General features: G+C 47.8%; 1 protein-coding gene across 4 annotated transcripts in view; it reads left to right on the plus strand.

Annotated features, from left to right (window-relative positions):
- Window positions 1-5,902: 5,902 nt before the first annotated feature.
- HDX (highly divergent homeobox) overlaps window positions 5,903-13,637 on the plus strand; it is a 98,121-nt gene continuing 90,386 nt past the window's right edge. For 3 of the 4 annotated variants that reach the window (XM_068249259.1, XM_068249262.1, XM_068249263.1), the window contains exons 1-2: window positions 5,903-6,052; window positions 8,495-8,593. The gene's annotated coding sequence lies outside the window, so the exon portion shown is untranslated. The remainder of the gene's footprint in view (window positions 6,053-8,494; window positions 8,594-13,637) is intronic. The other variant, XM_068249260.1, reaches the window with a different exon arrangement.

Raw genomic sequence — 13,637 nt, forward strand, 5'->3', positions numbered from 1 at the left:
GTAGGAGGGGCACACACAGGGCGGGGATGAGGGCAAAAGCGAGAGAGGCTCCAGCCTCAGGGCGCAGTGTAGGAGGAGGCACAGGGCCGGGCCGAGGCGAGAGAGGCTCCAGCCTCAGGGCGCAGTGTAGGAGGGGCACACACAGGGCGGGGATGAGGCAAAAGCGAGAGAGGCTCCAGCCTCAGGGCGCAGTGTAGGAGGAGGCACAGGGCCGGGCCGAGGCGCAGAGAGGCTCCAGCCTCAGGGCGCAGTGTAGGAGGAGGCACAGGGCCGGGCCGAGGCGAGAGAGGCTCCAACCTCAGGGCGCAGTGTAGGAGGGGCACACACAGGGCGGGGATGAGGCAAAAGCGAGAGAGGCTCCAGCCTCAGGGCGCAGTGTAGGAGGAGGCACAGGGGCCGGGCCGAGGCGAGAGAGGCTCCAGCCTCAGGGCGCAGTGTAGGAGGGGCACACACAGGGCGGGGATGAGGCAAAAGCGAGAGAGGCTCCAGCCTCAGGGCGCAGTGTAGGAGTGGCGCAGGCCGAGGCAGAGGCGAGAGAGGCTCCAGCTCAGGGCGCAGTGTAGGAGGGGGGCGCACAACTCACTCTATCGCTATCTTTCCCCTATTGTGTTTGAAGCAGAGAGAAATAAGAAAAGGGGATACATGGCAGTGACTGCAAGCCAGATAACTAGAGATTAAAGGATACATCCAAGGTAATTAAAAAATAAAAATCCACTTACCTGTGGATTCCTCCAGCCCCTGGCAGCCGTCCTGTGCCCTCGCCGCAGTTCCGGTGACTACCGGTCTCCTCCGCTGCAGATGCCGACCTCGCCAGGTTGGCTTCCGGGTCAGCTTCTTCTGCGCTCCACTGTGCGGCTCACGTGGTCGCAGTACTTCTGCGCCAGAGCAGTACAGTCCTGATGATGTCAGCGCGACCACATGAGCCGTACGCTGGAGCGCAGCAGAAGCCGACCCGGAAAGCGATCTGGCGAAGTCGGCATCTGCAGCAGAGGACTGGGAGACACCGGAGCTGCGGCGAGGGCACAGGACGGCTGCCAGGGGCTGCAGGAAAGCCCAGGTAAGTGGATTTTGATTTTTAATTACCTTGGAAGTATCCTTTAAGGTGTTGGGGGGGTTGGGGGACCTGGGGCTGTCACAGGAGCCCTGGTGGCTGGAACGCGAAATGCCTTCCAAACGGTTCCAGCGCACAGAGCGTGCAAACTGTGGTCGGAGTCAATGTGCAGAAACCGTTGGGAATTGGCTGCAGACAAACCAGAAGGGAGCCTGTGGGTTACGGAAATACACTTTACACACTATTTCAGGGTATATCTGCCACCACCACTGGTATGGGCCAGTGGTCCCTACCGACTGACTGACTGGTCCTGCAAATAAAATGGTTAAAACATGCTGTATCCTGTCTAGATATTAATAATAGTAGCGACTCCTCAGAGACCCGAGTTCAGTTTCTGTGTATGGCTGTATAGCAGGTGTAGCGGAACAGTAAACGACTTTGATAAAGTCTTTATTTACGTGCAATATAAATATTTAATATATAGAGAAAATCGTTAAAATCAACAATTATAGAGACAAATGATAACACAGTATAAAATAAAATAAGGCCCCGTTCACACTTGCGGTTTTGTCAAAACCGCACCGGATGTCCGGACCGCACCGGAGCCGGACCGGACCTGATCCGTACGGTTCCTATCCGGATCCGGTCCGGATCCGGTCCGTTTGCATCCGTTTTCCGTGCGGTGTGAACACGGTTGCGGTCCGGATCCGGTTTCTTAAGGAGATACCATCCTGTAAATACCTGGGGTCTGGGAGGTCAGCAGAAGGGTCTGGGGTCATTGTTGGAGACAGGTGGACGTGTGGAGACCATCCGTGGATACAGAGACTGCAGTTGGGACCATGGATCCAGGCATTTTTTACTCGTAAACCTGGGAATTCTCTCCTTCCTGTTGTTCGCCTCCTCGTTATCAGACATCAGACATGTTGCTGCCAAAACGAGCTCCAGCATGAAATCGCTGCTGCCCCACTCTTTGAACGCTGGGCCCATGTGGTCCCCATTCAAAATGCATAGGAAGTGGGGTAGAACGTCCGGTTTTTGTAGCCAGTGTGTTGTGCGCTCTCCGGCTCTCATTGCTTTGTATTGGCCAGATGGTGCAGTCCGGCTCCGCTCCGGATACGGCTGCCGGAGGAGCCGGACCAAAAAATAGCGCATGTTGGAACGGACGCCGGAGTCCGGATCGGATCCGGTCCGGCTCCGGTCCGGCAGAACGGACGCATGTGAACGGACGCATAGGCTTTCATTGCTATTGCCGTGCGTCCGTTCCGTCCGTTCTGCAAGCGGTCCGGCTCCGGCACGGCGATTCCGGACGGCCACCGCTAATGTGAACCGGGCCTAAAAGGGATAAAAAATACTTAGATTTGCGGAAAGATGTCCTTATGTGTGAAAAACTTGTAGAGTTCCTTTTGTTTCAGTTCAAAGTTCAGAGTTCAGACCAGGTGGATGCCAGCATATCCTCAAGCTGGCACAGATGTGATCAAGATGGTTTTTCAAGGTGGAGGACACTTGCGTTTCAGCCTATCAATAGTTTTATCACCCATCGCTGCGGGGAGTGGCTATGACAGGCACAAGTCCAGCCTCGGGAGGATGGAGCAGGGGCTGTCCCATCCTTACAGACCCTCAGACTGGCAGAATTCTAGTTCGGCCCGTCTTGGGGTGCACGTGGGGCAGTTAAAACCCTTTACCGCATATTCACACTCAGCATGATTTTACGAATCCTAGGACATGAAATATGACAGGTCTATCATGAGAATGTACTCTCTTCAAACTCATATTTGTTACGGTGGTGCACTGTTGACCACTCCACTGAGGTGAGAGAACCCTGAGAGTGCAGAGTCTAAGTGCCCACGGGTGTTCACCAGAGCGCCCCGCAAGGGACGATGGACTTTCAGCTGCCTATTGTTCACCAGGTTGCACTCCAGAATTCCCCGACAGTGGATAGGAGAACAGGGGACACCCCGATGTGGAGGTGAGTCTTGAAATGTCTCTGAGTGGCAGATAACAGGAGGATGTAGTGGTTAAACAATCCGGGTTAGAGGCAGGCAGCACAGTTGCAGAACGTTTAGGCAATCTGGGTCAGAGGCAGGCAGCACAGTTGCAGAACGTTTAGGCAATCCGGGTCAGAGGCAGGCAGCACAGTTGCAGAACGTTTAGGCAATCCGGGTCAGAGGCAGGCAGCACAGTTGCAGAACGTTTAGGCAATCCGGGTCAGAGGCAGGCAGCACAGTTGCAGAACGTTTAGGCAATCCGGGTCAGAGGCAGGCAGCAAAGGGTCAAGACGGGTAAATAATCCGGGTCAGGGCTGGCAGCAGACAGGGAGGTCCAGAAACAAGCCGAGGTCAAACCAGAGGAGTGGAGATCAAGAGTAGTCAGGACAATCCGGGTCAGCAACAGGAGATCAGGCAATAAATAACAGGACTGGCGAACAGACACACTAGCTGACAGACAGATCAGCGCAGAGTGCTGTGAACAGCTGCCTTTTATACTGCAGGGGGGCCGGCTCTGGGATTGACTTTGGCGCCATGCATGCGTCATCACGTACGCCTGCCGCCGCGCACGCGTACAACATGCCAGACGCCGCTTCCGCCCAGTTCCGCACGCGTCTCCTGGCAACAGAGACCAAACCATCGCCAAGGACGCATGCGCACAAACAGATGCTTCCGCCCAGAGCCCGACCCGGAAGTGCGACCCGCGGCAAACCACGGCGCTCCGATTCCCCCGCAGCAATCCGGCCAGGCTGCACGGAGGATACCTCAAGGACCCCCAGACCAGGTGAGATCATTGCCGCATGACCCTGACAATATTGCTATGAGAGTTTAGGGGACAGAGTTCTGGGAATTTCACAGAACCAGCACCGGGACTCATGCTACACTTTCCCCATGTCTGGCGAAGCTGCCATCTCAGGAACCCCGGAAATATGACAGATCTGGGAAGTTATAGATTACGCTATGAGCCTCAGGTCATTCAGGGTGTGTGCTGGCAGCTGGCTTCCCTTTGATCCTTACCAGGGAGCAAGGTGTCAAGACCTCCCGGGGATTCGTAGCCTGCCTGGCTGAATCTAGGCCTCCTTATCAGAGCTGAAACAACTGGCATATCCTCTGAGAGGGGCCATTAGATCTCCAGGGGGGCGGGGAACCAGCTTGTTACAGCAATGTGCTAAACGCAATTAACTACCTTTCCCAGAACTGTCTATCTTAAAACCAAAGTTTGTCATTCTGAGCCCTGCAATAGATGTGCGATCGATTGCGGTGATTGCTGCTGGATCTGCGATTTTTGTGTGTTTTGGATGACTGGGTGTCGCTTGGCGTCACAGGGGCGCCTCTTAGTCTAATAGCAATCAGTGTGTGATGGCTGGGGTGGGAGGGATGGAAGGGCGCCCTTTGGTGTCTCAGCCTTGGGTGCTGGAGGACCCTGTCCCGGCTCTGATCACAACCCTCCACACTAAACGCAGATTCACAATTGATTTCAGCATGTGACCTATTGAAAATGTATGCACGCCAGCCGGCATTCCCAGTGAGCCCCCCTTTCCCCAGCCATGCAGCTCTCACCTATCCAAAGACCGATTTTGGTGTCTTCTCCGCTGGCAGTTCCTTCCTCTCCCTAATCCTGGGCACCTATGTAACGTAACGATAAAGGCAAACACTAGGGGCAGTGTGGCACCTTATGTGACCACTAGAGGCCTCTAGTGTTTGTTACGTCACTCAGGCGCACAGGGACTCAGGAGTGTAGAGACGACGCAGCCAGCGGGGAGAGGAAGACGCTAGGACCACACCAGGGCAGGCGAGACCAGCACCAGCTGCTGCGTTGTAAAATCAAACGCCACTATCGATGCGCTCCCGACCTGCGGCCGATTGACCAAAATTTTCCATCCTGCGCGACAGACCTAAAATTGGCAAAGCTGGAATTATTTGTGGCATCAATTTCTAGCCGATTTGATTAAATCGGCCGGATATCGATGCAAAAAATCTATTAGTGTATGGCCACCTTAACCACCCTGGCGTTCAATTAAGATCGCCAGGGCGGCTGCGGGAGGGTTTTTTTTTTTATAAAAAAAAATCTATTACATGCAGCCAACTGACTGAAAGTTGGCTGCATGAAAGCCCACTAGAGGGCGCTCCTGTCTCGTACTTCTGATCGCCTCTGGCGATCAGAAGTAACAAGAAGGGCCGCGATGAGCGGCCCTCCTTGTTTTGCTTTTCTCTTTTCTTTGCCATGGTGACGAGTGGAGTGACGTCATGGACGTCAGCCGACATCCTGACGTCAGCCGCCTCCGATCCAGCCCTTAGTGCTGGCCGGAACTGATTGGTCTCGGGCGGCTGGGGGGACCCTCTTTCGCCGCTGCTCGCGGCGGCGATCAGGTAGCACACGTAGCTGGCAAAGTGCCGGCTGCGTGTGCACCTTTTTATTTGAAGAAAATCGGCCCAGCAGGGCCTGAGCGGCACCCTCCGGCGGTAATGGACAAGCTGAGCTCGTCCATACCGCTAAGGAGGTTAAAGGACACCTGAGGCGAAAATAAACTAATGAAATAAACGATTGTATCTATCCTCCTTCTCCTAAAAATGACCTTTTAAGTTTTAACTGTTTTTGCTGTGAACCAGGACACAGCATGCAAGATCTAAAAGTACTTGTTCTTAAGGGTAACTTCAAAAATGATCAATCAAGAAAAATTTCTGAGTACAAATTTATGAAAATGTTCAAGACATTAACAGAAGGTTAAATTGCGGAACAGGATTCATGACACCTTATGTAACATGATTGATTTGGCTTCATGATCTTCAGAAACCTGCTGGATTTCATGTATGGTTGCACTAACTCGCTGGCTCCAGCCTGCTGATCACCTGACACCTAACGGATAAACAGTAACCAACACAACTGTCATTTTCGTGTTCACCATTTATCTGCATCAGTGTTTTACTTCAGCTTACATCTGGAAATATGCCTGAAGAAGGGGACTAGATCCCAGAAAGCTTGCATCATTTAACTCTATTAGTTAGCCATTAGAAGGTATTATTTTTTACAAAACGTTTTTTTTCTACCTATATAATTTGTTTGGCTAATACGGTACAGAAACTTTTTTGCTACTATCAACTGTTTTTGCTCAATGACACATTCATTGAAGTATGCCAGAGCTAAACTATATGCACTATTGACCCTTTTTATCTCTTTCCTGCGCTCAGAAGCCATTTTCTGCTAGGAAAGTGTTTTATAGTTGTAATTTCTTATCAGTGAGGGTCACACTGTAGTCACTTCCTGTCTGAGTCAGGACTGAGTCAGCCACTTACATAACTGATATTTAACTCTTTCAGGCAGAGAAAGAAAAAAAGGAACACAGCATAGTTAGTAGTGTGCTAGGCACTGTACATACACATGCCTATCTCATCATGTCACATGTCACTTCGGGTATCATTGAACTTCATCCCATTCAGTAGCTGATACCCTATTTCCCATGAGAAATCTTTACCTTTTACCGCATAGATCACCAGGGGAAAGTGGTGGTGGTGGGGGGGTCTTTATGGCTGATATTGTGGTGAAACCCCTCCCACAGTGTGATGTCATGACCATGGTCCTGACAGTTTTCTGTCTGTGAACTCAGTTGCATTGTGGGAAATAACGGCTTTTTCCAACTGTCAAGAGTGCGCATCACGGCATCACTGACGCCAGAGTGAGCTGCACAACGCGGCTCACTCTGACGTCCAGATCCAGCACCACCAGGCGTTCCGTTAGGGGGACATTATGCGACCTTAACGCCCCCTCTAACGCAACGTCCTGGTGTGAAATTAGCCTAAATCAGTTGCTCTCAGTTATAACTGAAAGAAAACTGATTTTCAAAGTAATGCAGATTTTTCCTATGGCACCTTTCACACTTAAAGAGAAACTCCGACCAAGAATTGAACTTTATCCCAATCAGATAATAGGATAACAGAGGCGCCAACAGGATAAAAAAAAAACACTAAAAGAACTTAAAAACCAATCTTGGTAACAGAGGAGGCAGTGGTGGACTCACCTCCTCCAAGCAGAACACTCGACTGTGGATTTTCAGTCAAAACAATTTTATTGGATACTCCAAATAAAGTGCAACGCGTTTCACCGGATACAAACCCGCTTCATCAGGCAATAACATAGGAGTAAACAGCATCTTCCAGTATCATCAACACTGAGCGCCTCTGATTATCCCAATCAGTAGCTGATACTTCCTTTTACATGAGAAATCTATTCCTTTTTACAAACAGACCACCAGGGGGCGCTGTATGGCTGATATTGTGGTGAAACCCCTCCCACAAGAAACAAGAAAAGGACGTACTCTTGGCAGTTTCCTGTCTGGGAGCCTTGCTGCATTGTGGGAAATGGCTGTTTACAGCTGTTTCCAACTGCCAAAAAATCATGCAGCAGCTACATCACCTGCCAGCAGTAAAAATGTCACCATGTGATCAATGTCAGAATGTACATCAGGGATTTACAAGCTTTTACAATGGGCAAACACTGACTAAATCATTTATACATAATTATTGTAAAAATGAAGCACTTTTTTTATTACATTATTTTCACTGGAGTTCCGCTTTAACGCGTTTTAACTGAAATCTTCTTCCCAATGCACTGCTATGTAAAAAAGGCGTACTAACACATACTAACTGATTAAGTGTAGACGGAGCCTAAGGCCTCGTTCACATCATACGCGCTTCCGTGCGTATTTGGAAGCGTGCATGATGTGCTGAAACGCAGGAACGGCAGAGGGGCATAGACAGCCCTTCTACCGTTCACATCTAATGCGCTCCGCAGCAGTACGATGCGCTGGGAAGCGCTTGCGTACTGCTGCCTGCATTTTGCCCGCAAGCGCAGAGCTGATCCCATCACTGTCAATGGATGGGATCAGCAGCGCAGCGGGTAGCGGCGCCGATGGCGTGCGATCGTATGCACTGCGTTCGGATCACACGGCCATCTGCGCTAGTCAGATGTGAATGAGGCCTTAGTCAGTCACTGGATGGAGCATGGAGATTAGGCAAGTTAGGTTCACTCAAATGCATAGCATGGGTGCACAGTAATGGAGGTGCATGATCAGGTAGGACACAAAAGGAGGAGAACCCTGCCCAAAAGCTTACAATCTAGAGGGAGAGGTAGGGACACGAAAGGTAGGGGACCAGAGTTCACAGCTGTGGGTTTAGAGCACTTGTGAGGGGTAGTAGGCCAGAGTGAAAAGGTGAGTTTTGAGGGCCTTCTTGAAGATGTTGAAGGAGGGGGCTGCCCTAATGGGGGGAGGTAGGGAGTTCCATAGTGTTGGACAGAACATTCCGTATAGATTACCTGGAAGGGATACAGATGTACCACCAGTGATAAATGTCATAATGTAAATCAGGGAGAGGAAAGATTTTACAATGGGCAAACACTGACTAAAATATAAACGAATATTGTAAAAAATAAGCAATTTTATTTATGTTATTTTCACTACAGGTCCTCTTTGAAGGTGCCCATACGTCTAGCAATGATGAACAAATGGACCAAGAGACAGATCTCTTTCTGATTGAATCTGACTGAAGAGACGTCTGTCAGGTGCCTATACACCGCAGGCTGATTCCCGATCCATTTCAGCATGAAGTATTTGGGGAATTGGACTCATGATGCCCCCTCGTCGCGCCCCCCAGTCCCTGTCACCCCAAATGTTGTATGTGCCCCCCGTTGCCTGTGGATAAAAATGCTTTACCTGTCCTCTGTCGTCGAATGCCATCTTCAAGCGCTGCAGGCGTCACACAGCGCCATTGCTATGCACCTGCAGCACATGGAGAACAAATACGGAAGTATGGCGGACACTTAGCGACAGCGAACAGGTAAAGTATCTTCATGCACGGGTAACCGACCAGCCACGTCGACCAGAGATTTCCCAGCATGTCCCATTGATAGCTTCAACCAATTTTGGCCCAAAATCAGTTGAATCGTCAATCAGCATGCTAGTTGCGGCACAGAATTTTATCCAAAGGTCGATCGGCTGCAAAATTCTAAGAAATATGGCCACCTTTAGAATTAATCCAAAAACATACTGATAAGTTAAATTTGCTTGAATGCTTAATAAATTGGCCTTAGACTACAATAGACGTATGACTATGGTAGGATTAGATTGTATACATGACTATGTATATTGTAAAGTGCTGCAGGAGATGTCAGTGCTATATACGGTGGGTTGCAAAAGTATTCGGCCCCCTTGAAGTTTTCCACATTTTGTCACATTACTGCCACAAACATGAATCAATTTTATTGGAATTCCACATGAAAGACCAATACAAAGTGGTGTACACATGAGAAGTGGAACAAAAATCATACATGATTCCAAACATTTTTTTACAAATAAATAACTGCAAAGTGTGGTGTGCATAATTATTCGTCCCCCTTTGATCTGAGTGCAGTCAGTTACCTGTAGACATTGCCTGATGAGTGCTAATGACTAAATAGAGTGCACCGGTGTGTAATCTAATGACAGCTGCTCTGTGAGGGCCTCAGAGGTTGTCTAAGAGAATATTGGGAGCAACAACACCGTAAAGTCCATAGAACACACAAGACAGGTCCAAGACAGGTCAGGGATCAAGTTATTGAGAAATTTAAAGCAGGCTTAGGCTACAAAAAGATTTCCAAAGCCTTGAACATCCCACGGAGCACTGTTCAAGCGATCATTCAGAAATGGAAGGAGTATGGCACAACTGTACACCTACCAAGTCAAGGCCATCCACCTAAACTCACAGGCGGAACAAGGAGAGCGCTGATCAGAAATGCAGTCAAGAGGCCCATGGTGACTCTGGACGAGCTGCAGAGATCTACAGCTCAGGTGGGAGACTCTGTCCATAGGACAACTATTAGTCATGCCCTGTACAAAGTTGGCCTTTAGGGAAGAGTGTCAAGAAGAAAGGCATTGTTAACAGAAAGCATAAGAAGTCCCGTTTGCAGTTTGCAACAAGCTATGTGGGGGAAACAGCAACCATGTGGAAGAAGGTGCTCTGGTCAGATGAGACCAAAATGGAACTTTTTGGCCAAAATGCAAAACGCTATGTGTGGCAAAAAACTAACACTGCACATCACTCAGAACACACCATCCCCACTGTCAAATATGGTGGTGGCAGCATCATGCTCGGGGGGTGCTTCTCTTCAGCAGGGACAGGGAAGCTGGTCAGAGTTGATGGGAAGATGGATGGAGCCAAATACAGGGCAATCTTGGAAGAAAACCTCTTGGAGTCTGCAAAAGACTTGAGACTGGGGCGGAGGTTCACCTTCCAGCAGGACAATGACCCTAAACATAAAGCCAGGGCAACAATGGAATGGTTTAAAACAAAACATATCTATTTGTTAGAATGGCCCAGTCAAAGTCCAGATCTAAATCCAATCGAGAATCTGTGGCAAGATCTGAAAAGTGCTGTTCACAAACGCTGTCCATCTAATCTGACTGAGCTGGAGCTGTTTTGCAAAGAAGAATGGGCAAGGATTTCAGTCTCTAGATGTGCAAATGTGCAATGGTAGAGACATACCCTAAAAGACTGGCAGCTGTAAGGGCTCTTTCACATTAAGGCAGATTTTCTGCGTTTCAACACAAAGGGTAAAGTTTGCGTTACCCAAGGTGAAATGAAAGTCCATAGACTTTCATTTTAGCTTTCACATATAACGCTGCGTTTTTGTGCGTTGCGTTACACTGCACCCAGGCGCAGTTTTTCGGCCGACGTTAGCTTTATGCGTTACAATGTTAGTCAATGTAAAACGCACACTATGCACGTTTTTAATCCGTTAACGCAGGCAATCAGTCCCAGAATGCAACAGAGGAACAATGTAGAAAGTTGACGACTAAGGGCTCGTTTCCACTAGTGCGAATCCGCATGCGGGCACTGCACGCGGATTCGCATAGGCAATGTCAGTGGATGGGGCTGTTTCCACTTCTGCGGGTGCGGCAGCGTTTTTTGAAGCGGCAGAAATCTGCACTGCAGAGCCGTCAGATTTCGCGTGCAGAAGGAATGTGCACGAATCGCCGCTAATGTATCTTAATAGGGAAATCGCATGCGGGGTGACGATGCGTTGACGCAAAATCGCATGCGATTTCGCATAGGTAATAATGTTAATTTACACCAGCAGTTGAATCGCATGCGAAATCGCGGCAAAAACGCATGCGGAATCGCACCCGCATGCGATTTCATCCGCGGTGGAATGCAGGCGATTCCGCACCGCACTAGTGGAAACGAGCCCAAAGAAAAAAAAATTACCTGCGTTTTTCTATGTGCAGTAACGCATTGAAAACGGATTAAAAACGCACACTCACTGCAGTGCAACGCATATCAAAACGCAGTAAAAGGCATACAACAAAACGTATGCTTTGAGCGTTCTCCAACGCAAGCTCTGATGTGAAAGAGCCCTAATTGCAGCAAAAGGTGGTTCTACAAAGTATTGACTCAGGGGGCCGAATAATTACGCACACCCCACTTTGCAGTTATTTATTTGTAAAAATTGTTTGGAATGATGTATGATTTTTTTTGATCCACTTCTCACATGTACACCACTTTGTATTGGTCTTTCATGTGGAATTCCAATAAAATTGATGCATGTTTGTGGCAGTAATGTGAAAAAATGTGGAAAACTTCAAGGGGGCCGAATACTTTTGCAACCCACTGTAAATACATAATAATAATATGGTAGGACATTAGACTAGGACTATGGTAGGATTAGATTGAGAGCTCCTCTGAGGACAGTGACATGACTATGTACTCTGTACAGTGCTGCAGAAGATGTCAGTGCTATATAAATACATAATAATAATATGGTAGGACATTATGGAAGGATTAGATTGTGAGCTCCTCTGGGGACAGTCAGTGACATGACTATCTACTCTGTAAAATGCTGCAGAAGATGTCAGTGCTATATAAATACATAAAAATAATATGGTAGGACATTAGACTATGACTGTGGTAGGATTAGACTGTGAGCTCATCTGAGGACAGTCAGTGACATGACTATGTACTCTTTAAACGACAACCAAGGTGATTTGACAAGATGAGATAGACATGTGTATGTACAGTGCCAAGCACACAAATAACTATGCTGTGTTCCTTTTTTTCTTTCTCTGCCTGAAAGTGTTAAACATCAGGTATGCAAGTGACAGTGTCTGTACTGGTCAAGAACAGGTCAGACTGGGTCAGACTATAGCATAACCCTCACTGATAAGTAATTACAGCCATAAAATACTTTCCTGTCAGTATATGGCTTCCTGGAGCAGGGAAGAGATACAAAGGGTCAATAATTCATAGATTTGAGCTACGGCATACTTTAGTGGAGGTGTCATTGAACAGAGACATTGAAACTGTAAAAACTTAAAAACTAGATTTAAATGTAAAATAAAACCCTGGGTTATCTAAAAAAAAGTAATTGTTAGGAAAAGGAGGAAAGATACAATAGTTTTTCTTATACGTTTATTTTCACCTCGGATGTCTTTTAAAGTGCTGCAGAAGATGTCAGGGCTATATAAATACATAATAACAATACTATGGTAGGGCATAAGACTATGACTATGGTAAGATTGTGAGCTCCTCTGAGGACAGTCAGTGACATGACTATGTACTCTGTAAAATGCTGCAGAGGATGTCCGTACTATAGAAATACATAATAATAATAATATGGTAGGGCATAAGACTATGACTATGGTAGTATTAGATTGTGAGCTCCTCTGAGGACAGCCAGTGACATGACTATGTACTCTGTAAAGTTCTTTGTAAAGATATCAGTGCTATATAAATACATCCTCTGTAATAAAACGCAAGTGTCCCTGCGCACTCCTGTCTCTGTGTCCTTGGGTCTGTGCTTTTTGCTACTGCCTTGTGTGCAGCACGGACCCAAGGACAGCCATTGAGACGGGGCGTGTGCGCGGGGGCAGACAGGTGCGTGCGTGCACAAGCGGCGGTTGTGCGCACGGGGCGGCTGCACGCGCATGAGCACTGTTAAAAAACAGACCTAGGTACAGTTTTTAAACGGGCTTGGTTCTACTAGTAATAATATGGTAGGGCATAAGACTATGACTATGGTAGGAATAGAGCGCAAGCTCCTCTGGGGACAGTCAGTGACATGACTATGTACTCTGTAATGTGCTGCAGGAGATGTCAGTGCTATATAAATACATAATAATAATATGGTAGGACATTAGACTATGACTATGGTAGGATTAGATGGTGAGCTCCTCTAAGGACAGTCAGTGACATGACTATGTACTCTGTAATGTGCTGCAGAAGATGTCAGTGCTATATAAATACATAATAATAATATGGTAGGACATTAGACTATGACTATGGTAGGATTAGATGGTGAGCTCCTCTAAGGACAGTCAGTGACATGACTATGTACTCTGTAATGTGCTGCAGAAGATGTCAGTGCTATATAAATTCATAATAATAATATGACAGGACATTAGACTATGACTATGGTAGGATTCGAGTGTGAGCTCCTCTGAGGACAGTCAGTGACATGACTATGTACTCTGTAATGTGCTGCAGAAGATGTCAGTGCTATATAAATACATAATAATAATATGGTAGGACATTAGACTATGACTATGGTAGTATTAGATTGTGAGCTCCTCTGA

The sequence above is a fragment of the Hyperolius riggenbachi genome, chromosome 8 (assembly GCF_040937935.1).
Source record: "Hyperolius riggenbachi isolate aHypRig1 chromosome 8, aHypRig1.pri, whole genome shotgun sequence".
Classification (NCBI taxonomy): Eukaryota; Metazoa; Chordata; class Amphibia; order Anura; family Hyperoliidae; genus Hyperolius; species Hyperolius riggenbachi.